General features: G+C 48.0%; 1 protein-coding gene and 1 long non-coding RNA gene across 2 annotated transcripts in view; one reads left to right on the top strand and one right to left on the bottom strand.

Moving 5' to 3' along the window:
• Window positions 1-27,189, top strand: part of Trabd2b (TraB domain containing 2B) — a 198,690-nt gene that overhangs the window by 72,747 nt on the left and 98,754 nt on the right. The window lies entirely within an intron of this gene.
• Window positions 6,085-27,189, bottom strand: part of LOC121448235 — a 31,041-nt gene continuing 9,936 nt past the window's right edge. Inside the window, exons 2-3 of the long non-coding RNA XR_005974354.1 lie at window positions 8,834-9,061; window positions 6,085-6,270 (exon numbers count right to left, since the gene is read on the bottom strand). This is a non-coding gene — a long non-coding RNA (uncharacterized LOC121448235). The remainder of the gene's footprint in view (window positions 6,271-8,833; window positions 9,062-27,189) is intronic.

Here is a 27,189-nt window from a genome sequence, read left to right as displayed (position 1 = left end):
GCTTCTCTGGTCTTGCCTTCCAGTGGTCCTCCATGTAGCCCTTTTGTGAGCTTTCCAGGGGTCACAGAAGAGTTGTCTTGGGAGCACGCACAGACGTTCTGGGCATTTGTTTTGAGAGGAAGCAAATTGCACAAAGCTTAAGGGAGGAATCAAATCAAGGTGCAGTGCTGGGACATTTCCTATGAGAAAAAGCCTTTATTGCTCCTGTCTGGGTCCATCACCCAATATGGCTCTCACTGGATGTGGGTCATTCCTGGAAGGCAGAGCTTTGATGAGCATCTCTGATGTTAGAAGGCTCCATTCTAACTGTACTACTTGCAGCTGAGGCATTAAATCCTTTGCTTATGCAGGATGGGGGTTGCCACACACCTCCTTTGGAATATTTGTCTGTCCATGTCCCCCCATACTTGACACACACAGAAGGATACCGCCGCCACCACCATCACACGAATCACATCAGAATCCGTTTTCTAATATTACCTGCTCCATAAACTCTGTCCTAGTTGCACCTGCCCTCCATGATCACAAATCACATCTCTCAGAGGCCCCAAGACCCACGGGTGGAAGTCTAGGAAAGTAGATGTCCTCTTCTCAGGCAGCAAATTCCACACAGCTAGCATGGTGTGTCATACGCGGGCTCTCAACAGTGTCCAGTGGCCTTGACAGAGCCTTCTGGCTTGTGACTCCCCAAGATGCCACTCAGTTTACCTGCTGTTCTGGGGATCTATTGCTGGTGTCCTTAGAGAACACGGCCTGGGCATTCTCTTTTCAGTAGGATGCCTGAGGACATTCAATTTGCTGAGAGCCACAAATATATCCACGGACCTGGAACAGAAAGTCAGATAGAAATAGGGCCACATCCCAGAGGACCAGTACAATGATGATGAATGCTTAAAGGGAGCCTGGCTGGGTCCAGCTCATAGTTTTATGCCCAGAAACTCAACTGCCACTTGCCAATGAGTATGTAGATGCCTAGAACCTTCTCCTACAACAACAGGTGCCTGTAAGTGTCTAAGGTAGGAAAGACATTGAAAGAATGGCTATGTAGGTGAATTACAAGGACTAAACAATGTAAAGAAGTCTAACTGCTTCTCGTTTCTTCATCAAAAACTCTGATACAAATTCAATTTAGAATTGGAATTTGGGAAATTTTACAGTGTCATATAAGGGACATATGCATGTTTAACACCCTATAGCAATGGTTCTCAACCTTCCTAATGCTGTGACCCTTTAATACAGCTCCTCATGTTGTGGTAACCCCCCCAATAAAATTATTTTCATTGCTACTTTATAACTGTAATTTTGCTACAATTATGAAACACAATGCAAATATCTATTTTCTGATGATCTCAGACAACCCCTGTGAAAAGACTGTTCCACCCCCCTGCAAAGGGGTCGAGACTCACAGATTGAGAACCACTGCTCTACATGGCCCTGGAGCAGCATCTATAATTGAACATAATAATATTTGTAGAGTAAAACATAAACATTCACAAAAGTGATCTAGATTAATACATAGGGTATGGTATAAGTTCAGGTCAAGCTACCAAAATACCTTAGACTTCCAGTGTTCTGTACTTCAACACAGCGGCTGGATGGAGGGTGAGAGGGCATGCTACCAGCAGGGTTTGTCCTCCCTGCCCCCCGGGCCCCTTACAGAGCACACCTCTCACTCCTGACTGAGCTGCCCTGTGTCCTGAACTTCTCTACCTTAAGCTGGCCTTCAATTCTCAGGGTCTCTCCTTTTCCTTTCTCTGCCTCTAAAGCCAAGGTCAGTCAGCTGAGGTCAGTGAAAAGGGGAGTCTCACACCAGGTCTAATCACAACTCATTAGCACGCTAGTGGCACCTAAGTGCGAGGGTGGTGACTTTTATCAGAGGGCGGGCCAGAACAGGCTGGGCTTAGACTTTCCGGAGGTCACCTGGGGAACCAGATGTTCTGGCTGTCCTTGAGGCCGGGGCTCCAGCACTGCAGCAGCCTCCACTTCCAAGCGGCTTCCTCCGCACTCATCCCACCGAGCATGTCTAGGGTAGAAGACTGTAGGCTTCTGCACCCAGCTCTCTTCTTGTTTGCACTGATTCATTGGGCCTGTGCTTTGTGTTGAATGATGGTCTGCATAGGGCAGATAGTGAAGGAAAACTCTTCTAGGATGAACCTGAACTTCAGTTACTTTTCCTGATGGCCAATACATTTTTTTTTTCTGGTGGCAAGCACAGCATGTGTTGCTGTGGTTTGTAAGGTATCTATTAAGTGTTATTTACCAAAACTTTCTGAAGAAGACCATGACCAGTACTATTGTAAGAACTTGTGTGTGTGTGCACGTGCGTACACGCACACACACACACACGGGTACATGTATGCATGCATGTGTGTTGACAGGAAGAAGATGAATTGCCCAGGTGAGACAGGGTGTAAGACTTGGGGAGAGAAGGGATACAAAACAAACACCCACACAGGCTTCTTCTAGTGGCCCCACCTTGCCTAAAAGAAAAAGAGCTAGCCTTGCCTAAAAGAAAAAGAGCTAGCTCCTGCCCAGTCAGAGTGAAACTTTTAACAGTTTCCATTAGAAACCCAACTTCTAGGCAGCTCTCCTGTGGGGACACCGTTTTCTTTCTTCTGGGCACAGCTTGGTCTTTCCTGCTCCTTGGTCAGTAAACTCCTCCTCACCTCAAAAGGCCATGTTTCAGGTTGAGCCTTGTGTTTTATCCCAGGAACCTGCACAGTGGCCTATAAGGTATAAAATGATCAGCGACACCCTCTTCTCTGATCATCTCCTACCCTGGCTACAGCCTCTGACATCACCATCTTCCTAAAAGCCTTTATTCTGATCTCTCCCTGTGGCTTCGCCTTGTTTCCTCGGGAGGGGCACAGATAGCCTGCCTGTCGGCACACCTTTCTCTAGTGTTCCTGCGGGATGTCCCTTCTTTGTGAAACTATGGCCTTGTGCTCCCGCCTCGACATATCCGTTCCCCATTGTCCTTTAAACTGTTAACACACTGCATAACTTAATCTGTCCGTTGTCTCACCGACCTCACATGGGCAGTGCTCAGTAACACCAGGAATGGGATCCTGTTCCACTGTGTGCTGCGCATCCCCAGGCCTCGAACACTGCCCACATAGAGCAGTCGTTCAATGTGTATTTTCTCTGAGGCCTCAGAAACTTTATTTAAAAGTACCCCTCTTCTCGACATTGTTTGTTCAACGTTGTTAATTAGTCAGTACTCTCTGGCTGTTGACTTAAATATCTCCACTCATTTAGAAGTCCAGGCTATGTGGAAAGAAAGCTGACCTTGTCTACTTATGCACGTAATTTTTCTATGGCTATTCTGCTTAATCTTTGTGACAGAGATTTCCAGTTAGTTTATAGAGTTTATACTACAGAGTGACAGGACTGAACCAGGCACACCTGGACCCCAGACCCCATTCTCTAGATTAGGAGGGGACTCTGAGGGGATGAACTCACCAGTGAGCAGGAAATAGACAGGCCAAAGCCTGATACCATGGCCCCACAAACTGAACCAGTCCTAGTATAGAACTTTGGGTCTGGTGGGCATCTGAGGTTTCTTCTGTCCTAACCTCTCTTTCAGAACACTGATTTCAGTCTAGAGAGAGGCTCGGACATTGTTGGCCTTGGCATTAGAGACCAAAGAGATCCATGCCTAGGTCATCCTCAGAGCATCCAGCCTGTTCTGAGAGTGAGAGATAGACAGTCCAGCTTTCTTTGAACCTAGAGTTCTTTGTTAGCCTTGGGCCTTCACAGCCCCCATTGCTGTCTTGTTTAACCCACCCTCTTGTCTGTAACCCCAGAGCCTCGGGCTCTGTATCCTCTCTTTCCTCTGGGCCCCAGGCCAAGCCTCCATTGGCTTCCCTCTGCTAGCATGTGAATGTGTCTTTGTGTGGTGGCCCTGACGTGAGGTCCTTCCTGGTAAGGTGTTATTTTAATATATGAAGGGCAGTCATTGCATTTCATAAAGATAGCTTGTTTGGAGGGGCCAGCAGGGGCCCAGGAGAGATCACACTTGACAGATATAGGGACAGCCTGTGGTTTGGGGACTGGAAATCACAGTACGTGCCTGTGCAACCCAGTGCTGGGCACCATGCCCCTGACAGCCATCATTGGAATGAGGCCTGCTATGTGGGGTGGAGTTACACAGAACCTTCCCCTGCACTGGAGGGGCAATTCCCAGTGGTAGGGCATGTGATTGGGCCTAGAGAAAGCTAGCCGGGCATAGGACTCAGGCCTGGAAGCTTTCAGAGCCTGGGGGCAGAGTCTGTGGCAGCTCCATCCTGGTCCCTCTGTCCCAACTATGAACCTAAAGAAGTCTCTGCTCCATAGGCCTCAAGAACCTTATCAGATCCCCCCAAGGGCTTTCTGTCACTGTCATTCCAAGAGACTTAAATCCCACCTCCCAGGGGTGGAGGAGCAGGCATGTGAAAATAAATGAGGAGTGAACTCCATCTCCTGCCACCATGGGCCCTACAGCCAAACCTGGGTGATGAACGGGGTGACAGAGTCCAGGCAGAGCTAGTTCCAGAACAGCCCTGGTTTTGCTGCAGAACAAACCACCTGGTCCGTGGGGAGGCAAGACAGAAGTGGCTGCACCAGCTCCTCCCTGACAAGGAGCCTCTCTGTGCTCAGCAGAAAGGGAGGTGGACAGGGCCAGCTGGTCCCAGGGCAACCACGAGGCTGTTGAACTTGGAGATGTGTGTGCTGCTTCTTTGCTCAGCAGAGCAATTCATGCCCCCCTCAGCAGGGCCCAGAGGGACCAGACACGGGCTGTGCATCATAGTAACTGTAGAGAAAAGGAGGTGGTAGAGTGTGCTTCCAAGAGAGAGACAGGGCCAAATGGGTCAGACAGACCACCTGTACCCACTGGCTCATCCTCTACATTTGGAGTACAGGTCAAACTTGGAAAACTTGTCTTCTTTCCTTCCCAAACGTTCCCTTGGCAAGTGTCAAATCTCTGTCTCTGTGGATGGCAGAAGGGTGACAGGAGCTGATTTCTCTCCCGGGGGCCATTTTGATATGCATGGAGATAGCTCATTATGTAGGAGTCAAAGCTGGGTGAATTAGTGGGTGGACAGGCAGGAGGCCAACAGTTTGGTTCCTCTCCTGCCTTGGCTGAGCTTTCTCCTGAGTGTTGCCTACCTGGAATTGTGGTGGTTTGTGGTCATGTCTGACTGTCTCCCTCAGGGAAGGTATGCCATCTGAACCACAGCTGTGTCCTTAGCACTCTCTGTGGAACATGCATCAATGTTGTGCCGTAGATTGAAGGATGAGTGAAATGCCATGAGCACCTTTGCAGCCACATACTTTGTTCCTGGCTCCTCTACTGTCCTGCTGAAGATGCAATGGGCTTCCCTATACTACTCCCCAAACCTCACCTACTGCTGGAGCACTCAAACAAACACAATTGCATCTGAAATACAAGAATAATCAAAGTCAAGCACAAACACGGTCTTAAGCCTGGGATTTCTATCCTGGGTATCCAACGACACATGTTGTTGCCAAAAGAACACCCAAGAATATTTAGCCTATTATGAGTAATGGTGCACATTACCCACAAATCCCATGTTTTAGTTACTTTTCTCTTGATGCAATAAGACACCATGACTAAGGCTACATATAGAAGAAAGAATTTATTTGGGGTTTACTGTTTCAGAGGATTAGAGTCCATGATCATCATAGGGATCATGATGGCAGGCAGGCAGGCACATCGCTGGAGCAGTAGCTGAGAGCTTGCATCTTGATTTGCAGACAGGAGACAGAAAGAGAGAACATAGATTTGGAAATCCCAAAGCCTGCCCCCATTGACACACCTTCTCTAAAAATTCCACACTTCCTAATCCTTCCCAGACAGTCCCACTGATGAGGGATCAAGAACTCAAATATATAAGCATAAGGAGAGCATTCTTGTTCAGACTGCCACAGCACTTCAGTAGTAAATGGTTAAGTAAGTTGTGCTGTATCATCTCAGGGAAAGATGAGACTTAACTAATGTTGCACGTGCTATTTAGAAATTAATCACTAATATACTAATGGAAGGGTTTTTTTTTTTAAAGAAATAAGATAAAACACACATTGTACAGTTCCATCCTTAAGAAGGTTACAAACAGGGAAAACTGACCAACAACTTTTGATGTGGAATAGTGCCCACCATCTGGGGTGGAGCCTTGCTTCTCGGGTGATCTTGGTCTGAGCGTTGGTCATCATGACTTCTACACATTTCCTGTGTATGGCAGACATCAAGAAGATGTCTGGGGGACAAATCTGAAAGAGAAGACCTACACAGTGAAGTGAGCAGACACTGATATGACTCTTTTCCTGAAACAAGTAAGGTTCCTCCTGAGCGCTTGACTTGACTTCAGCTGTTTATCTCCCGGCACCGGCTTTATTTCACATGTAATCACATGACCCGTTTGCTCCTTAAGAACATGAGTAGAGGATTTGGCTGTGCTGTCTCTTTCTGTCCCTTTTGACCTCTCTTTGTGTGCTGGCCTTAACTCCGGCTGCCCTTTTCTTATCCTGGGAGCTTTCTCTGTCCCTGTCTTCCTCTTGCCCTAGAGGCAGGTGTCTAAAAGCTGCAAGGGCAAAGCCCAGGGAGGAGAGCCCAGGTGAGGGCCCTGAGCAGTGAGCCGGGGAATTGGCGCACAGGTGAGCCTGCCAGATCTGTCATAGACTCTCAGTTACTGTGGTAAAACACCATGACCAAAAGAAATTTGGGGTGGAAAGGGTTTGTTTCAGCTGACAGCTCTCAGGTCACAGTCCATCTCTGCGTCAGTCCTGGAAACCTCCTGAGGAATGAGGCCAAATCAGCTGATCACTATCAACCATCTTGTAAGAGACAGACGGACGGAGACTTCATTTCCAGGACTAATTCTAGAAGGGTCACTTTCGCAAAGTGTCCCTTCACTCTGCCCCTACCCCTCACAAAGCAAGTGCTAGCCTACGGAGAACAATAACCCAATGAGAGCAAGTTGGGGTGTTTGGGGGGATGGATTTAGCTTTGTTTTTATTTTATGAATATGAGTGCCTTTCTTTCTTGTGTATGTGTGTGTGTGTGTGCATGCGCGTGTGTGCCATGTGCATGCCTGGTGCCCACAGAGGTCAGAAGAACTTATAGAACTGTAATTACAGGCAGTTGGGAGCTATTATGTGGGTGCTAGGAATCAAGCTCAGCTCCTCTGCAAGAACTTGTGTCCTAACCACTGACTAACCTTTCCTGCCCACAAATTGCTTTTATTCTTATTCTTTGAATACACACACACACAAACACAAACATATATATACACATACATATATGTATATATATATATATGAATGATATACTTAAATATATATTGCAACTGAACTAAAATGGGAAACAGAAAACAATAAAGAAGTCTGTAACTTTATCTGTTCTTTGTAGTAACCGAGGGGGTGGCGAGACATGTCCAACAGCTGAGGAGCCGTCTGGCTAGACAATATTATGGATGTTATGTCTGGCCTCAGTAGAACTGTCCCACTGCTGACCTCAGGGTGGCTTCTGCCGAGTGCCCAGCATCCCTAGCCCCGTCTGTGAGGTTGCCTAGTGCATATAAATCAGTCTCGACCAACTTGCTTCTTTCCCCTCCTATGCCTCTGGATGCCCTTGTAAAGATTTAAAAGCCTTGCTTGTCAGACTCCATTTCCCAAGGCTTTAAACTGCAGCCTGAGTTCATGCCTGCTAGTTCACTTGCTGGGCCTGTGCACGGCCACCTCTCCAACGACAACTTCCTTTTCCTCCAGGTTAGCCGTTATTGCCTCCTTTCCATTCATTCCTATAGTGCAGCCTGTGCTCATATTCTTGTCTTGTCTTCCTTGACGGAACAGTATACACTTTCTTGAAGCACTTGCTGTCCAGAATGACCGTTCTCTCTTTGTCACTCTCATCCAACTGGTGAGTGTCCTTGCCAGGACTTCCCCCTGACTCCCAAACTTCGTAGGGTCCCAGACTTGGGTTTCAGACCTCTTCTTGTCTTTCTGCACTTCATCATAATGGAGAGTCTCCATTAAGGACTGTCCATTGCTCTCATCAGCCTCAAATTCCCTGTGTATGAACTTTGTAGACTCTTATCACTTGGGTAGAGTCTCCATTTGAGTAGCAAATCCCTGTGTCAGACTTAATGACTTCAATACCAAAGGGATCTTTCTCCTATCACTGTGCGCAGTCCTGACTCACTCAGGTCAGCTCCCTTCTAACGTTTTTTTTTTTTTTCAGTCCAGAAATCTGAGACCCACCCTGGAATGTTACCTTCCTTCAAATACTCCATGTCCAAACCAGGCTGTTGCTACACTTTGGACGCACATGGAATTCCACTGTTTTTGCTACCTCCCATCTTAGTCCCATGACCCAAGCTGCCATTACCACTTGCATGTGATGCATTGCCCCCTAAATATTCTTTTATGCTCTCCACTGTGAATCTTCACTTTCCAAGGGACCTGGAGCCATCCTTTGGTCAACTCATGCTTCTTAGATCAAAACCCTCCTTGGCCTTCCAACTTTACTCCTGGCAAAAGCTTTAGCTCGAAAAACTCTACAGAATCAACTCCCAACTTCTTCCCCCCCACTCCTCACCCACCCCATCCCCACCCCTCATTCCACTCGAGCCACCTTGGTCCCTTGCTTTTCGGGAAACATGCAAAGCACATTTTTGCCTCTGTCAGCAACCCTTTGACCCAGGTGGTACCAGCTTATATCTCACTTCATCCAAACCTTTTTCAGGGGTTCAGAAAAGACCACGTAGGAACCTAAACTGCAGTGGTGTTCACTGTCTCTGCTTTCTGAAGTATTTCTCACAGCCGCAGTGCCTACCTGCCATATAGTTATCAGCTGTCCCTTGTTAAAACGAGAGCTCTGGAAGGGAGAACTGAGACGTCCCCTGCTTGCAGCTTGGCCAGAGCTTAACATGATCCCTGGCTTGCATCTGATGTTTCCATGGTGTTGCTATGCGTGTTCGGTTCTAAGCACATCACGTGCAGTGATAACTCACGTAGTTCTTATAGCAAGCCTGCAGACGATTTGATCATGAGTATTCTCATTCTGCAACCAAAGAAACCAAAGTGGAGGTTAAGCACCTTGACCTTGTCTGAGGGATTTCAGGATGACTTGTTGCCAGTATCTCCCGTGCTTTTCTGTGAAAAGCTCTAAAAAAATCTACTGGATGAAAGAGGTCCACCTAGTAGTCCATACTTGACCAGAAGAGGATGGGACCATCCCTGGAGCTGCCTACTTTCTACAACAAAGGGACACTCAGGACTTCTCCACAGCTGGGCTTCATTTTGTTCTTCTGCAGGACTCACAAAAGGCTTCCAATAGATACTTATTGAATGGTGTTTAGGGACTATGGGAGAAAGAACACCTAGATTTGCTTAGGAGGCTCTTAAAGGCTCCTAGAGGTGTTCATCTGGCAGACCAGAGGCTTCAAGGGGCAAGGCAGTTGACCATTTGGCCTCTTATAAGTACACAGTTCTTTGTATATTCTAGGGATAATGGTATCCTGAGACAATGACTCTCACTTCTGGGCATACTGGAAACCTTGAGTATCTGTTAGGAACTATGGGCACATCAGTTTTTCCCAGGAGTAGAAAAACAGCAAAAAGCCAGTGTGACTTGAGTGTAGTGATGACGTCTGTCAATGCTCCTGCTGCCAGCCTGTCACTGCTGCCTCTCCTATAATAGCTGCCACCTCAGCGACCACACCAGCCACTGCCACTACCACATCAGAGGCGGTGGTGCTAGAAGTTGGTCACCCTCCCTGCCATTTTATCCTTCACAACACTTCTGTAATTGCGACCAACTGAGCCTGTGACCAAGCTCTGTGGCCTAGACGTCTACTGCTTTGAACCATAGCTACCAAACTATTATTAAAACTACTATCAGATATTACTAACAGCTCGCAAATATAGCTTAGCCTACAGGTTACAAAGCAGAGTGGCATACATGCTCGCTTTGACTATCACTTCAGTCACAAAGGACGTTTTTCTAACATGAGAAAATGAGGCACAGCTGTTGACATTCAGCAATCTAATAACATCCAGGTAATAAAAAGCTTATAGGGGATGTAGCCAAGTTGGTAGAGCACTCGCCTAGGATGTGCAAGGCCCTGGGTTCAATCTTTAGCACCACATAAAGCAGATATGGTAGTACATGCCTGTAATCCCCTAATCTCAACATCTGAGAAGAATTCAAGGTCACCCTGTATAACATAGCAATTTCAAGGCCAGTCTAGACTTTGGAAATGAGACCTCTTTTTTAGAAGAAAAGGGTAAAAGTGGCGTGGGGGGGAAGCCCTGAGAACCAAGGAGGCTAGTGTTTTAATTTATGGGCAACTTCATGCTAAACATGTTCAAAAACTTTTTAATTATTTAGATATTCTTATTTTATGTGCATTAGTGTTTTCCTTACATGTATGTCTGTGCGAGGGTGTCAGATATCCTGGCACTGGAGTTACAGATAGTCATGGACTATTGTGTGGGTGCTGGGAATTGAACCCGGGTCCTCTAGAAGAGCAGCCAGTGCTCTTAACTGCTGAGCCACCTCTCCAGAGCATGTTTGCAAATTTTAATCCGTTTCAACTTGAGGAATAGTCAGATGTGAATTTTGTGTTCTTAATTTACAAGGCTAAAGCCCAGAGAGGGTAAAGGTCATGCCCCAGCTTACCCAGCTGGTGGAGCTGCCTGTCTTCTTTGCCATATCCCAGAGGGAGAGAAGGCTCATCCAGGGGAAATGCTAATCCAGGATTCCAGAGACCTGGAGGGTGGTCTCCCCACTGTGTCTTTAGTTATAGTCACCAAGGCTTAGAGGCTGTGTATCTTTGACCTAGTAGCTTAACCTTGCAGGGTCTTGTTTTGACAGTCCCCTGGTGATGCTGGCCTTATGCCCTTCACAGTCTGTCTAGGGATAATACATACTGCACTTAGCACCTCTAAGGGCCCACCCACCCCTAAGCCTCTCAGGTTCAAGTTCTTGCTATTAGCATGACTTAGTAACAGTTCCACTGGCTAAGTTTCTATAAACCCTGAGAGAGAGAGCGGTCTCTGTTCCAACGACACATAAGGACAACTGAAGCTTAGAGATATGGAGAGGAGTGCTTGGCTTCTTTGCAGCAGAACTGAGTTCTAAATCCGGCTCCTGATTTTATACCTGGCATCTCAGGAGTTCAGCTGTGACACCTAGACAGTCTAACACACAGTAGGTGTCCTTTGGGTTCTTTCTGTGTCTCAGAAAGGTGCTATGTTAGGCCCAAATTTTCAATGGGGGAAGGGGAAACATGGCTTCTCTCCGCTGTCTAGGGGAGAGGCAGATGTCCTGCTATTTTCTTCTGTAAAGTGACAGCAGAGATACAACAAGGGCTAGAGAAGTATGTGCCTCAGGGACCAAGCTTTAGACAACACCAGTTGCTGTGACAACAGACATCCATATTCAGTGGCTTCACAGCCCCGTTATGGGTGTGAAAACCCAGAAAAACCCATCCCTGAGAAGAGACCCCTAGCAAAATAACATGGATCTCACTAGAGAGGGCCTTAGGAGGCAGGCTTGGAAGCAGCCTCTATTTCCTAAGCCATCCTAAGTCACGTGGCCTTGTTCACCTGCCAGGGAGGCTGCCTGCCCCAGAGGAAGAGGATGTGGGTTTGGCGAACAGGTAGCAGTTGTTAGCACACACAGTTTGGAAACGGTCAAGAGCAATTTCCCCAAAGAAGTGACATTCCAGAGGCGGCCTGAAACAGAGATAAAAGGAATGATGGCAGGTGTCTGGTGTATTTTTGGCTGGGGGCCACAGGCCCAGCTGCTCTCCAGGCAGCACCAGCACCTCGTGGGGAGGATGGCCCGAGCCCACTCCCCACCTCCCAGCATTCCTGGGGTGCTGCACCTGTAAATGGGAACGATCTTGGGAACCAGTAGAGTGGGGCACCCCTCTGGGTCAAGGCCCTACCCCACCCTTAGACTGAGTAAGGGAATCCCGCGGTCCCTTAAGAGAGGACCCAGATGGTTATGCCAAGGTTGCTGCTTTCCTGCTAGCAGCTACTTTGCAGGCCCATCTGACTAGACTAAGATTTTAACCCAAGATTTAAAAGGACTAGAGATCAAAAGCAGATGCTTTTGGAAGACGCTCCAGCCTTCCCAGCCGTCTGGGGACAGGACTATGGAAGAGAAGGCAATTCATCACGGAACCGTGCAAGCCCCTGTTCAATAATAAACAGATGTATTACGGAGAAAGAAAGGGATGGGCATCAGCCCAGTGATTCATTTGTCTCCCTCTCGAAGTCACCTTCATCCCAGGCTTCAGAGGGCAGGCACGGGCGCTTTGATGCCGAGGCATCATGTCAGGGAAATGGAAACATTTCACGTTGTAAATCCTCAGGTTGACAGAGAAACCCTAATGAGAAAGAAGGCCAGCAAGGAGCACCAGGAGCTGCTTGGGGAGGGAGATACTCAAGACTCCGAGAGACAGGAACCTTGCCTGGCTCTCTGCTGGCTCCCTTTCTTCACTGCTCTTCTGCACCCATGGGAGGCAGGCAGTTCTCCCAGGGCCCTGTTGGAAGTCAAGGCATTTAACAGTTGGTTTGAATGCTTTGGTCAATTTAAGCCACCCAGGGATGAAAGTATTTTGGAAAGTCTGAGATTTGAGTTTGATTTCCTCTCCAATCAGAAAAGCTCTTGGGCCTGATTTAGGAGAAACTGAGTCATGACTCCCAAGGCCTACTCCACTTAGAGCTGCAGACAGAATCATTAGCCATAATAGGTGTGCCACCACTATCAGAGAAAGATAGCAGAATGCCAAGGTTAAGATCGCGGTAGGGTGCTGAGGGTCAATCTTACATACAGAATTCCGTTTCTTCACTTGCAGGTATGTGACCTTAGGCAAACCAGTAAACCTCTCAAGACTCCAGATTCTGTGCTGCAGAATGGGACTAACAGGACTAGCAATTACTTAGACTGCAGAGAGGGCTCAATGACTAAGACTACTTGCTGATCTTCCAGAGGACCCCAAGTTCCATTCCTAGCACCCATTTCAAGTAACTCACAACCACATGTTAATTCTAGTCCCAGGGATCCAATGCCCGCTTCTGGGCTCCATAGATACCTACCACACATGTGGAAGTTATTCACACAGACACATACACATAAATAAAAATACATCTTGGGAAAATAAAGAAATAGCAGCTGCTGCTCCCTGAGACTTGGAAGGAGTGAGCTCATGTATGGATGGGACTTAACCTATTAAGAAATGGCTCTCGCTCCTACTTAGGAGCCTCCAAAGTAGAGCAGATTCGTTTTTAAAGGGCTGTGTATGTGGGAAGGGCAGAGGATGAAGAGTAAATGAATGAATGAGTCAAAGAGGCAGAGGACAGATTCTCAGACACTTTCAGACATCTCACATGGTGTGGTCACTAAAACAGGGAGCAAGGGGACCAGAGCAGGAGCCAGGGAATGACTGACCATAGAAGTAGACGCTAGTAAAATCTGGCATTCCTCTGTGGGCAGAGTCCAGAGGCTGTAAACTAGGCGCTTTTCATTAATCCAGCTGGGTGTCCAGCAGCCTGGAAAGGTGGGGAAAAGAAAGGAGAAATCTTTGCCTGCTCCAGGGAAGCCTACAAGAGTAATGGAGTATAATCTCCCAAGATGCAAAGCTGTACAAATGCTCCCATGTGGGCCAGAGCAAGGATTCTCAGAAGAGGAGATCGAACTCTCTGGAGAAGGGCAAGTTCGGTGGCGAACTGGATTTGGACGAAGGAGCTAGATGATAAATGGACACAGATTTGGGCCTGAGGATGGTCCTGGGTGTGAAGGATCTGATTTGTATCCGGCCTGGCACCTCCGCCATCTGCCATGGACCAGGCAGCAGCACCCTTGCGTTCTTTCTCTCACTTTCCCTGCTCGTGTCCAGTAGCTTGAGAACAAAGATTCTCTTCGGCGGTATGCCTGCAGGTTGAAGGCATTCCAGACCCATAAATATTATTTGCAAAACCAACTGATGCATAAAACTAGACTTTGATTAAATATTACAACCAGCATTTGGTAATGGAGCATGAGACTGTCATTTATCAGCGAGCAATGTGGACATAATAATTCATTAAGTTCCTTTGAGCAGTACCTCAGCCGAGCGCTCAGGACAAGGGGCCGGGGAAGGTTAAGTTTTGTTTCGACTACCGTCTACCGCAGGACGCCCTCCCAAACTGCTTCTGAAAACCATTAGCTCCCCAGGAGGCCCAGGCTGCTGCCCTCCAAGCCTCCTGGCCACTGAGCCACTTTAAAGGCTTCCATTTATCACCACAAACTCTCTTGCTTTCCCGTCTAGCAGAGGTTTGGGGAGGTTGTGCACAGAAGCTGCCCTGCTCCATTAAGTCATTGTCCCTTCCCTCCATCAGAGGACCCATGCGTGGAGGTGCACACTGTCCTTTCATTCCGCTTCACAGTGAACACATGGTAGACACAGTGGCAGGCACTGGAGATCCGAAGGGACAAAATAGACAAAGACCTCGCTCTCAAGGAGTGCACAGCCTCAAGGCAGACTGACTACCAGACAATCAATGCCATGCAGAGATGCATCCTGTTAAGAGAGGTGGTACAAGGTGACCGCTTCACCTGGGCTGGGAGTGAGGGGAGGCTTCCTGGAGGAGGCAGGATACGCTGAGAACTGAAAGATATTCAGAAGTTGGTTAATGAGGAGGACACGCGAGTATTTTAGGTATCAGAACAGCATGTGCACAGCTCTGGGGGGGGAGAAACATGAAATAGCTGAAATAACTTTGGTCTGAATGGAGCTTAGACAGTGAATCCAGAGTTGGTGAGAGTTGAGGCCAGAGAGATGAAGTGACGAGTCCACAGAGTTCTTGCACCTTATCACCTTCATAGGGCTGCCCTGTGAAGAAGGCCGTGTATGTAACATACTGAGCTAGGCGGACTGAGACAAGCCAGACGCTGGTGTCCCTCTGGGCACCCCCAGCAGGCATGTGGGCCCAGGAAGTAAATGTTTCGATAGTTGGATATTGCTGCTGGAACGACCACCCCTAAAATTTTCAATAGGCTCAAACAACAAAGGTTCTTGCATGTACTGCCTGAATGTCATGTATCATCAAGGGACCTCACAGCATTTCCTGTGGGGAAAATGGCAAGACAAAGAAGACAGGTTTGAACCAGTCCCCACAGTCACACAGAGGCAACAGGCACCATTTCGGATCACATTTCACTGGCCAGAGCAAATCCGATGACCGCATTCATTTTCAGTGGGACTGTGGAAGCCACCCTACAGGGGTACAAAAGATGAAGAACCTGGCTGTTCATGGACCACCCTGCAGTGGAACACCAGGAGGCTGGCATCTCTGCAGCTTCCCGTTATATAACCACCCTAGCATTGATCCCAGACTTTTAGAACTTAGTCACAAGTCATCTTCCTCTGGAGTCTGGCACAGTGATTCCTTCTAAGCCCCCCAAGTCCCCAGGAAGTGAGAAGTACTAACTTAGGAATTTCTGAGCCTCTGGGGCGGTCGCATGGGGTGTGGATTTCCCAAATGCTTTGTTCATAGTTTCTACTTTCACTAAAATGAGCAATAAAAGAAACTCGCTAAATAAAGATTAAGCCAGTGGCATTTATTCATCTAAGTGAGACATCATGGAGACCAGGCTTTGGCTTTGCATTTGCCACCCCTTAAGCATCTGCCTCCCTGTAGTTGGAACACAAAGATTGGAATATGTTTTGCTTTGGTGTAGGCTCCAAATATGCCCTAGGGTATTTGTTTATTCTGGGTTTGATTAACCATCCAGATGTCTTGATGGTGGGACACAACCAAAGGCTTCAGATTTCTGGTTTCTCCAGGATCACAGAGAAGGGACCCCAAGATGCATGCCCCCCCCCCCCACTTTAGGCTCTCAGTTCCAAGGTCACATTTTTCTCTATTGTTTCCTTCTCCTATCTCTCTGATAACTGGTTGGGTTTGTTGTTGTTGTTGTTGTTCTGTTTTGTTTTTGGTTTTGGTTTTGATTTTTTGAGACAGGGTTTCTCTGTGGCTTTGGAGCCTGTCCTGGAACTAGCTCTTGTAAACCAGGCTGGCCTCAAACTCAGAGATCTGCTTGCCTCTGCCTCCCAAGTGCTGGGATTAAAGGTGTGCGCCACCACCACCCGGCTCTGATAACTTTTCTATATTTGACCACTTATGCTTGTCTTCCTACCAAAAGTTTGTATTTCAGTAAAATCGAAACTCTCAGCATAACTGTTAAGGAATCTGAACACCAAGCCTAGCATACCAGTTGTATTGGTTAGGTTGGTTCTGTTTTTTGTTTTGTTTGTTTGTTTTAGCATGTGTGTAGGGGGTCCTGCGCAGTCCTGGATGTACTTTTCTAGACCCTTTGCTCACTCCCTGTGGTCACTGGCTCCCTCTGTGGACCCCTACCTGCTCACCCAGTTGTGCATCTTCTGCTTTGGCCTCCAGGAATGTCCTTCCTTAGGCTCTCTTCTCATCCTCCACCCACTCAACCCACACATGGCCTTTTCCTGATGACCTAATGGAAGATCTATGAGACCCCTGCTGCCCTCTACAATTATTAGTATATGGTCTGGGGCTTGCCACTGTGGGGCCAGCACTAGAACCCACAGTGCTGGGGCTATCGTGGGTGATTGCCTCTGCACAGAAGCTCTCTGTTCGGTGCTCGGCTCAACACTGCATATTCCAGCGCTTCCATGTGAGTGGCAAAGTCACAGATGATCTGAAACAGCCGTCAGACTGACCTGCATTTTACCCCTGTAAGGAAGGTGGGTCAGAACCTAGCTAGGCAATCAGAGACCCCTGCCTTCCTGCCAAGGTGTTTGCAAGAGTCCATTATGTGGTTGATGAGACCTGGATGAGGCAGACTCCGCAGAGTCAAAATAGGGACTCTGGGTACGTATCCTGTGGGAAGATCCTGAGACCCCTGGAGCAGGCACTTAGGCGTACCTGTGCTTGCCACAGTGAGGCACTTACACAGTGGCAGCATGCAGGGGGAGCGGGGATTGGACCAGCCTTCTGCCTTTGGAGCACGATGTTTATTAGTGTTTACAGTGGGAGTGGAATTAATTAAATGCCATAGGGCCTCCTTGGTTGCCGAAAATAAACTGAACCAGGCCCCCAGCAGTGCTGCCTGCTGCTCTGCTTGCCTGAAGAGGAGTAGGGCTGTTTCTGCTTCAGAGGACAGAAGCACACAGAGCTTCCATGGTGGGATGGCCGTGACAGTCACGTTCTCCCCACAGACAACATGGCAGGGTCAGATGGGACTCAGAGCCCTGCCTAACTCCTGACGGAGCTGTGCAGATGCACAACCACCTACAGCCAGCCCCACCACGTGCATAGGTGTGTATGCATGCACACACACTCACAGCATGTTGATTCATTCAAATCAGCATGGGTGGCTGCTGTGCACAATTGTATGTAGACACACCATGCTTCTGAGAGCAATAGAAATAGCCTGGTGAGCATGTTCAATAAACCTGGCTCATCTAAGATTCAGTATCGTCATGGAAGCATTTGGTCACAGAGACTCACCAAGACACACATGGATGGCTTCAGAATTAGGAAGCTGTGTGGTCTGTCCTTCAGTTACCCTAAAAGCTTGACCGTGGGCTTGTCTCTTAATCCCCCTGTGCCTTGGTTTCTCAGCTGTCCAGTGTGGTATCAGCAGAACAGTGTTAGGATACAAATGAGAAAGTGAGCATAATGTTCTCAGCAAAGCTGTAGCTAACTTGTTAGCACTCCCTGGAGCTTAGCTGGTGTGATACACACTCAGCATCCTTAGCTTTTTCCTAGGGAAACCTGGAGTCCTCAGACATGTGAAGATAAATATGGACCAAGTGACCCATAAAATCTAAAGGGACAGCCTGACCTATTAATGTGCCTCTATCTCCCAGAACCCTCTTACCAGACTACTGTATAGCCCAACACCCACATGAGGTCTATACTTAGACATTCACCCCATCTCCGCCACTGCTGTCACCACCAGCCCAAGTTATCATGGGCATATGACCAAACCATGCAGAGCTGAGGAAAACCAAAGGCATTCTTGGCCAAGGAAGCACAAGCTATGTGGCATGGGTTTTAGCCACTAAAACACACAGACTCTTCTGTGGCTCCCCAGGACTTGTGGCCAAGGTCCAACCTCCTGAGCCTCCTGTGGTTCCCCAGGACCTGTGACCAAGATCCAACCTCCTGAGCTCGACCTATGATTGTCCATGTTGTGCCCCTGTCTCTCAGTGCCCCTTGCCCACTAGACTGCTTCTGACAGGGAAGGCAGCCAACAGGGTTCTGAAATTGAAACTAGGAAAAAAAAAATGATGACAAGTGGGGGCGTAAGTGTCATTCTTATTCCTACTAGATAGCTGACTCTCGGAATCTCAGTTCAGCAGACCTAACTGTGGAGGCTCCGTGCTGGGAGAGAGCAGGCCTCTTCCCAGGCAGAAGACTGGTGAGACTCTGTTGGGTTTCTATATCCCCAGGGCTTTTTTTCCTTGGTGCCCTCTTCATTATGCAAAGGTAGCCTTTCCCTACTCTGTCCTCCTACAGCCCCTATTCTGTCCTATGCTGGGTATCATCTGATCCTTAAAACCTCAGTTACCCACCATTCAAAAAATAAAAAGGAAAACGTTAACCCAAGAGGCAGTGACAGCCTGACTGTTTGGCTAATCATTTCATGTCTCTGCGTACTTCTCTGAGGAGACTCCACTGTCCTGGATACTGAAGGTGACACTGTGCCTTAGATATTCAGTGTCATCCAAGGCTCCAGGTGGTGCTGTTGGGAAGTGGACCCAGTGAGAGGTCCGCCAGTCCTTGGGAGATGTTGTTGAAGGAAACCGAGGGAACCGTCCCTTCTTTCTTTTGACTTCTTGGCTCAAAAGATGAACGCTTCACTGTACCACAACACTCTAGCCTTTCCTGTCTTCCCCGAGAATAATTGATGGATGGCCTTAGAATTAATTGATGCTTATTTAAAAACATAACTTTATCATGAAAATAAAGAAATATAAAAATATAAAAAGCCATTTAAGAATAATTATTACATTTCAGTGTACTGCTTTCTTATTTGTTTTTGATGAGCATTTATATATGATTTAAAATTAAGTTGAAACCAATATTTTGTCATCATATCTGCTGCCCACCATACTAAGCTATGGGTGACTTTAATTTGCCTTAGCTTGTTCGTTTGATTTGTAAGGAATATAATAAAAACTATAGAGCTACCACGGAGTCCAAGAGCTAAAATCTTCCCAGCAATTTGTCTAGACCTGTGTACTTCCCTCCTGTACCGTCCCTGCCTCTTCAGAGATAACTTCTCTTACATCTTCTGTTTCTAGTTCTTTACGATTTTAACACTGTGCACATGTTCTTTGCTGTATCCTCCATATTGTGGTCCCATCTGAGTGCTTGGCATTGTTTCCTTGCAACTTCCTCGCCAACAACAGTTTGCAAACATGTTAATAGCTGCATAATCTTCTGTTCACAGAAGACTCTCTCCCTATCACATCAGTGTTTCTGGCTTTAGATGATTTATAGTTGTACTGATGATTCTACCACAGACACCCTTTCAGGTCATGGTTGCATGTGTGGAAGTGGTGTTCAAAAGCAATGCACATTTTGATAGAGATTGCAACACCCCCTCCAGAAAGTTCCTATTAATCCCTGTTCACATGACACATGTCAGTACAGGGTATTGCCATTGTGGAAGGAAGAGAGGAGGAGGTGAGAGGAAGGGAGGAAGGGGGGAGAGAAGGGGAGAAGGAAAGAGTGAACACACGCACACACACGTGCACAGATATATCTGTCTTTTATAAAGGACCAAAGTCAAGGGAGCATCGGTGTTTCCAGAACGGAATTTTCATCTCCCAAGCGCTCACATCCTTTGCAACAACCGAGGTCTTCAAGCCTTCACTTGTAGTTCATCCTTTTGGGGAGTCCTTTCCAGTTGCCTCTGCTGATCCCCAGTCCCTTGCTCACCCCCAACATTTGTCTCCACTCCTACTTTGATTTCCTCTGGTTGTCATAACCTATTCCATGTTTTCTTTGTCCTTTCCCCACCCAAGTGTACTTTAACATGGAACAGGCCACATGTGCCTCTCTCACTACTCGATCTACCTGGCACACAAGAAGAGTTCTGTAAACATGGGTTACTACAGGATTGGTGCATGAGGGATGGATGCAGAAGTGGCCCAGCGTGTAGCCCGGGGCCAGCACATAGCTGGCACTTCTGTGCATATTTAACAAGTAATCAGAAACAAGAGTGGGCGCTATTGCTGTCATCAGTCTGTGAATAATGGATCACCCACTGACATCCCCCACCTCACCACCCTCCCGGTTCTGTTCGCCCTCAGGGACAGGCCCTAGACTAGAGGTATTTCTAGAATGTTCTCAAATATGCTTCTGGAAAACCATGCTGTGACTTTCTTATGTGCACCTGTGTAGCTCCTTTTCCAGAAAGCCGAGGCCCTGAGACTTCCTAGCTCCTCTCCGCGGTTTCTATACACAGAGCCCTGCTTCCAGACTGGCCCTGTGCCCTTCGTCTTAATGATTCCATGCTCCATGCCTGGAGCAGACGGCTCATCAGTCTGCACCAGTGGCCAGCAGCCATAGTTAGCTTTCCAGGGTTGCTAGGCTCGCACGCCCCGTCCCTGGATCTCAACTCCATCCTCTGCTAATCATGGCAACGATGACATCACGTAGTTCCCTGTAAGAGTTTACATGGCTCTTTCCCATGAGTCATTTACTTGATTTTTCCCAGCAGCCCTATGATCTGAGGGCTTTTTCCCCCTCCTTGAGTTGACAGAACTGAGGTTTGAAGGGTGAATCTCTGTTTTCAAGATTATATGGCTGCGCAGGAACAGAGTAGGCATATCTGCCTCCAGACGCTTCTTTGCAGCCACAGTAGGAATTATGAAGTGACCCTTCCCTTTGTGAGGCTGCAGCCCTGTGGGGCAGAGGGAACACTGTTTCCTTTGGGTTTCCATAGCCTTGATTCTCAGTTGTGGAACATCATGTCTGTCTCGGGTTTCTCCCCATGTTTGCTCTGTAAATACATGCTGTTTCTGTAGCACACAGTCCAATAGAAGACTCAGCAGGAATCATAAGAATAAAGAGACATGCATGTACCCAGAGGCCAGGACAGTTGGCTGGGGTCTTTGTCGGGCCTCGGGGTCAGACTCTCAGACAGCTTGAGATGCTGAGAAAGAACAGTAACATCCCCAAGGACAGAGAGGGGTACTTTGACCTCCTTAGCTAGGATCAAAATTACAAGGTCTATGGACAACATTTACAAAGTCAGTGTGTAGGACAGGGATGGGAAGGAGAGAGAAAGTGAGTGAGAAAGAGACAGAGACTGTGAAAGACAGCCCCCAGCCCACATTCTAGTAGGAATTTCTAGCCTCCAGTGGACTGAGGACCAGACTCCATAGAATGCTGATGTTTTGTTGACTCTGAACAGAAGCTGTTTCCTCTTTGGGAGGCTAGTCTCCTTTTAATGCTCAGGCTCAGCCTACCCTAGAGGCTTTCCAGACTTCTCACTATGAACCTGAGCCTCACAACTCAGACTCTGCCCCAGACTTCAGTGCCTGAAGAAAAGAGTCTATCTCCTTCCATCATTCCATCCTCATCAGGCCGTGTCATTCAAGATAGAGGAGGAGCTCCCAGGCAAGAGGCCGCAAAGAAGACATGTGTGAAAACACAGGAACTGCGCTTTTCTTTTCTGGGCCTCCCTCCTTATCTCTGAGGTGAGAGGACAGGAAAGGGGACCTCACGGGTCCCTCTCTGGTTTCCAGTTCTTCCTCATCTCTCAAGAGCAGTGAGAAGAATGTATGTGTTGATGTTGTCTCCCGTGATTCTTCCATGTTTCTATCTCCTATCTTGTTATATCTGTAAAAGGTCCTATGAGGTATGGCATGGAAGTGAGGAGGGCCAGAGACGGAACTTGTATTGATAACCAGTATCCTTTCCACACTTGTTCTCACGGCTCCTTGAGCAACAGTTGGGCATGGTGCCGGGATTCTGACCACTGCTGCCCGCCCGCCGTGCTCTCCCTGGTGCCCGTGTGAAATCACCGGATAGCAGACACTTACCAAGAGATTTGTCAGTTTTGTCTCTGTTCCGCTGAGTGTTAAGTGATGTCTCTCATGTATTTACATACAATTTTATAAATGACCGTGAACTTCTGCCAGGGCCAGGGTGATCCAAAATTGAAGTCCACCCGCATCCTCTGATAGCTAGTCTCTTCCCTTCTCTTCACATGGGTATCTTAGCCACCGTTATGTTGGCTCTTTCCTGAAAAGTGGGTCCCCCCTGCCTCCTGTTTTGTTATTCCTTCACCCAGAGCCCTCTTCTCTTTGTGTCTGCTTGGAAGCTCATGACTGTCCTTTTGAAAGCTGTTCCCTCCCAAGCTATCATGGAGAGGAGAGTTGCCAGGCTGCTCACCTACTTGCCATATTGTCTGTGGGAAATTCGGCCTCTCATGCCCTTCCTGTCTCTTCACAAAGTGACAAGCGGTGCACTCTCTCCTAACCCCCACAAAGCAGGCTATTCCTTTCTCTAAGGCGGCTCACAGCCCAGCCATGGTCAGTGCCGAGGCATATGACAGAAAGCTCTCCATCCCCATCCCCTTCCCTTCATCCCCCTCCTCCATAGCACTGGCATCCTCTCCTGTCCCGTGCTGTGAGACCCAGGGTTTTATCTTCAGAAGCCAAGAACTATTTCACTGAGCATCCCACGTTTCACAAGCCCACTGCTAAAGCTCAGCTTCTGCAGGAGCTCAACTGGTTTCTGAACCTGGTACAAGAACATTGGAAAGAAGGTTCTGTTGTTCAGGGCCTGGCCCATTATAAATGGTCTGCATGCTGCTTCCTTGGGCTCCATACAGCCACCAAGACCTTACATTATTAGACATGAGATCAGACCTTTTCCCCTGAGAAAGGGAAATCAATTGTGTGACCTAGACCCCTCCCCCAAAGTGATATAGACAATACCAGGCCTTGCAGGACAACTGACACTCTACTTCCATCACTGTCTAGGCCCTACAGCTTGTTCTGTGTTGTACAGTTCTCCCCTTCCACCAAACACCCCCTGACAGCCCTGCTCCTCTAGTGATAGAGTATTCAGGAGCTCTTGAGACAATAAGCCCCAGACGGATGCATGCAGCTTCTCTAAATCTGATGAGGAGCGGCAGCTAGAGATAGTGTTCACACCATCATCATTGCAGCCATGGTGGGGACCCTCTGCCCACCAAGCACATCCCACCCAGGGTCTTCTGCTCTGCAGGGAGTCCTAGTGGGCTGTAGGTTTATTTCCCTCAAAATCCCAAGCCCATGTGTATTAGGAGATGGGATCTTCAAGAGGAGATCATGAGAGTTCTACTCTAGTGAATGGGGTTCATGCCCTTACCAAGGAAATCCCACAGAGCCAGCAGTAGGAAGAGGACCTCTATGAACTTAAATGGACACTCAGCAGACACCAACTCTGCCAGTGTCTTGATCTAGATTTCCCCATCTCTGGAACAGCGAGAAATAAATTTCTGTTTGTGCCAACACACAAACCATCAGAATGGTACTCTAGTATAGCCCTGAAGGGACTAGGCTGGGGAGCATCATTATGTAGCAAGCCAGGAATCCTGGGGCCTCAATGGGGAACAGGCACTCCCAGGTGGGCTGACCCTAGCCCCTAACCCTTCACACTCCTGCACCTACCTTCCCTATGCCAGTCTTCAGGCTGCTCAAAGATCTTGTTTTCTGAAGGAGCCAGATACACTTGCTCTTCTCCTTGGAGATGAATTATTACCATTAGCTCACAGTTCACAGCTTCTGCAAGGCCTTCCCAAGCCCTTGGAAACATTCTCACACCATCTTTCTGTTGGCTCCTGAACAGATTTCATGCTTGAAAACCTCATTTTCTTCAGGGCTATGCTCATACAAAAGAGCAGGACAAGAGAGTGCCTGGAGGTCCTTACAGGGCCCTCTGCACAGGGCCTCTGGGTATAGTCAGCAGGAAGTCATCTGGACAATGGGGTGCTAGGCTGGTGGGTGGCTCTTCCCAGGACATAGGACTGCAGCTCTGGATGGAGAGAAATACACACCCTTTGGTGACACCACTTCATGCCCATCATTTTGTAACAATAATGAGAATGAATGTCTCTGTGCCACCACCTGTCCGTTTCATCTATAGTACTTAAAAGCATAACAGCACTTTTAACCTCACAACAAGCATATCAAGTGACATTGATCACCCACAACTCATAGATGAAGAAATAGAAGCACAGAAGGTCAAGTAAAGAGCTGGCCGCCAGCTAGAGACTGAATCTGGACTGACTGGCTCCCGGGACGTATATTAAGAGTCAGTCTGCACCGCTTGGCCAAGACTATCTTACAGTCTTCTGCATCTCTCCTTTGTTTCTCCCTTGACTTCAACCCAACTTCCCCATGCCACACTATCTCACCCCAGCCACATCAGTTCCTCTGGGCCAGTGCAGAGTATAGGACCCGAGTTGGGAGTCGGGAGCTGAGCCCTAATTCTGTTGCTGCCCTAGATCTTCGTGGAACCTTAGGCTTAGCATTGACCTCTTTATCTATTCTCCCACCATCTGTCTGCTCTTCCCAGTTCTCCCCAGGCTGGCAGTAGTGGGGTCTATAAGGCCAGAGGATACAGCAGCCTGGCCAGAAGATACAGCAGCCTACCCAAAAGGCAACTGAAACCGCAAGAAATCTGAGCAGCCAGCCTGTAAGAACTGGGAGATCTTCCAGGGAGGCAGACCACAGGTCCAGGGGGACTGGAGATAGTTAGACAGTAGATGGCACCGTAGACATGAGCTGTCGGAAACAAGATCCCCAGACAGGATAGCAGCCCTAAAACTGCTGTGACCACCCTTGTGGGACGCTGTCCTCTGTGAACAGAGTCTATCCAGCTCATGCACCATGCGCCCAGCCATCCTAAGCATGCAGCCCCTTCCCTTCTCACAGCCCACAGTCTGATGGGAATATAATAGACACTTGTTCCCGCATGTCAGATGTGGGAGGGCTCACCCAGACATCTCTGGAAACTCAGCAATTGATGGAGGCACCGACACCTGCCAGCCCTTTGGCTTTCCCCCTGCTTGGGAAGCCCCTGATGACTGCAGAGGCCAATGACCTTATGAAGATGCACAGAATGCTGGTGCAAAGATCCAGTGGCTGTCAGGAGGACAGGAAGGGATGGGTCACTGAGGCAAAGAAGTACTGGGCCTGATGACTGAGGACCAAGATCCTCAAGGAGGTCTCCCTCCCATCTGTTCATAGATCATAGGAGTCATTGCCCACTTTTCCATGCCTCACCTTCCCTAACTGTGAGGTTAGGGACAGGACCACCTGTGCTGACACCTTCCTAGTCAGCATTGAAAGCTGGGTATGGTCCTTGCAGAAACCAGTGCTCCTAGTGTGAGCAGTCCTCACGCTGCGACTGCGAGTCTATTCAGTGTCCTGCTCAGTGGATGTCCTGGTGGCAGGGGGTGAAAATGGTCTTTTCATTTTATATTATGAAAAATATCAATTTTGGAAGTGAGTGGATTTCTCTGATCAAATTTCAATCCCTAGTCTCTAGCTGGTCCTGGTTAGCATAGGGATAGAGGGCCAGTGTGAGTCTCTCTGACACATGTCTGCTTCTTTAGCTTTCGGCATAGCAACTCTCAACGCCTTTCTTCTGCACTTTCAGCAAATGCTTGCCTTGGTCGTTTTTCCACTGTAGGATGGGAATAATGGTACCTAGTCCATATGCTCATCTGTGAAGACTAAGAGAACCCAGCCTGAGTGACACTCATAATACCATCTGGCATGTAGGGAGATGTAAAAATACCAAAGTTAAACATTGCTACGACACTGATGGTTCTTATGCTGTGCATGCTATTTTAAAGGAGCAGCTCACTGAAGGCCTACAGCTTTCTGAAATGAACTGCCTCTCTCTCTGCCTAGATTCCTTTCTGTTGTGCGCTGTTTTTGCTCTTTTTTCTGAGGGGCCCACCACTCAGCTCCCAAATAAGTCACACATGGAGGCTTATTCTTAGTTATGAATGCCCGACCTTAGCTTGGCTTATTTCTTGCCAGTTTTTATTAAATTAACCCAGCTATCTTTTCCTTCTGGTTTTTTTTTTCTTTAATTCTGTATATCTTACTTTCCTTCTTACTCCATGACTGGATGGCTGTCCCTTGATGCCCTCCTCTCCTTGTTCGGTTTCTTCTATCTATACTCTCTGCCTGTTAGTCCTGCCTATTCTTGCTCCTGCATTACCACTGACCATTCATTTCTTTATTAGGGCCATCAGGTGTTTTAGACACAGCTTCACAGAGTTAAACAAATGTAGCATAAAGGTCACACACCTGAAAATAATTCTCCCCAAACCCTTCTCTATCCGATCGGACTGGCATATGGCACCTACCCTTGAATACTCAGCCCAAGCTGACCCACCCACCCTCTCTGACACAAAGTGGAAGAGCCCACAAGAGGCTCTGCTGTGCTTCCTCTGCACTGACCCATCACACTGTCTTGCCATTTGCTACAGCACTGGCCCCTGAGTCATTGAGGGCCCCAACCACACCAGATTAATCTCTGCTTTGACAAATGGCAAGGCTTGGGGCATGCCGTAAATGTGGCTGGAGGACAAGAGAGAGACATGAACACAAGAAGTTGGAGTGCATGGCGACAGATTCCATAGTGGAGGGACAGGCAGAACAAAGGTGGTGCCCAGAAAAGGGATTCATTTCTCTGAAGTTAGCTTGCAAGGTCTTGGGAAATTGAGGAAGGAGGGATGACACGGCGGGCATTCAGCTAGTTTTAGAAGTTCCTTACAGGAATCAATTATTCTGCAAGAGCCAGTTTGGTTTCTCATGGGTTTTCTTTTACAATTCATCGACATCATTGTGCCGTAGAGTTTATTATCATCAACACTGGCCCAGGTCTGCATCTCTAAGGTGATAGAGCTCCACCCACTGCTCCCCAGGCCTCTGCCCTAACCTGGGTCCCAGCCAGCACACTGTGGGTGAATGTTTAGCTGCAGGTTTCCTGAGCAGCTAGACGAAGACACTCATTATCTATGGTGAGTGACTGAGGCCTTAACCCAGCTCTTGAGCCGCTAGTTAGAATAATTACATCGGTTCAGATTCTTATGCAGTTTTTGTCTCCTGACTGGAGCTGACTGATATCCTG

Source organism: Microtus oregoni, unplaced genomic scaffold (genome assembly GCF_018167655.1).
Source record: "Microtus oregoni isolate MIOR12 unplaced genomic scaffold, Mior012 000005F_ref0000423, whole genome shotgun sequence".
Lineage (NCBI taxonomy): Eukaryota > Metazoa > Chordata > Mammalia > Rodentia > Cricetidae > Microtus > Microtus oregoni.
Note: the sequence above shows the minus strand (reverse complement) of the source record. Positions and strands in the feature narration are given on the sequence as shown.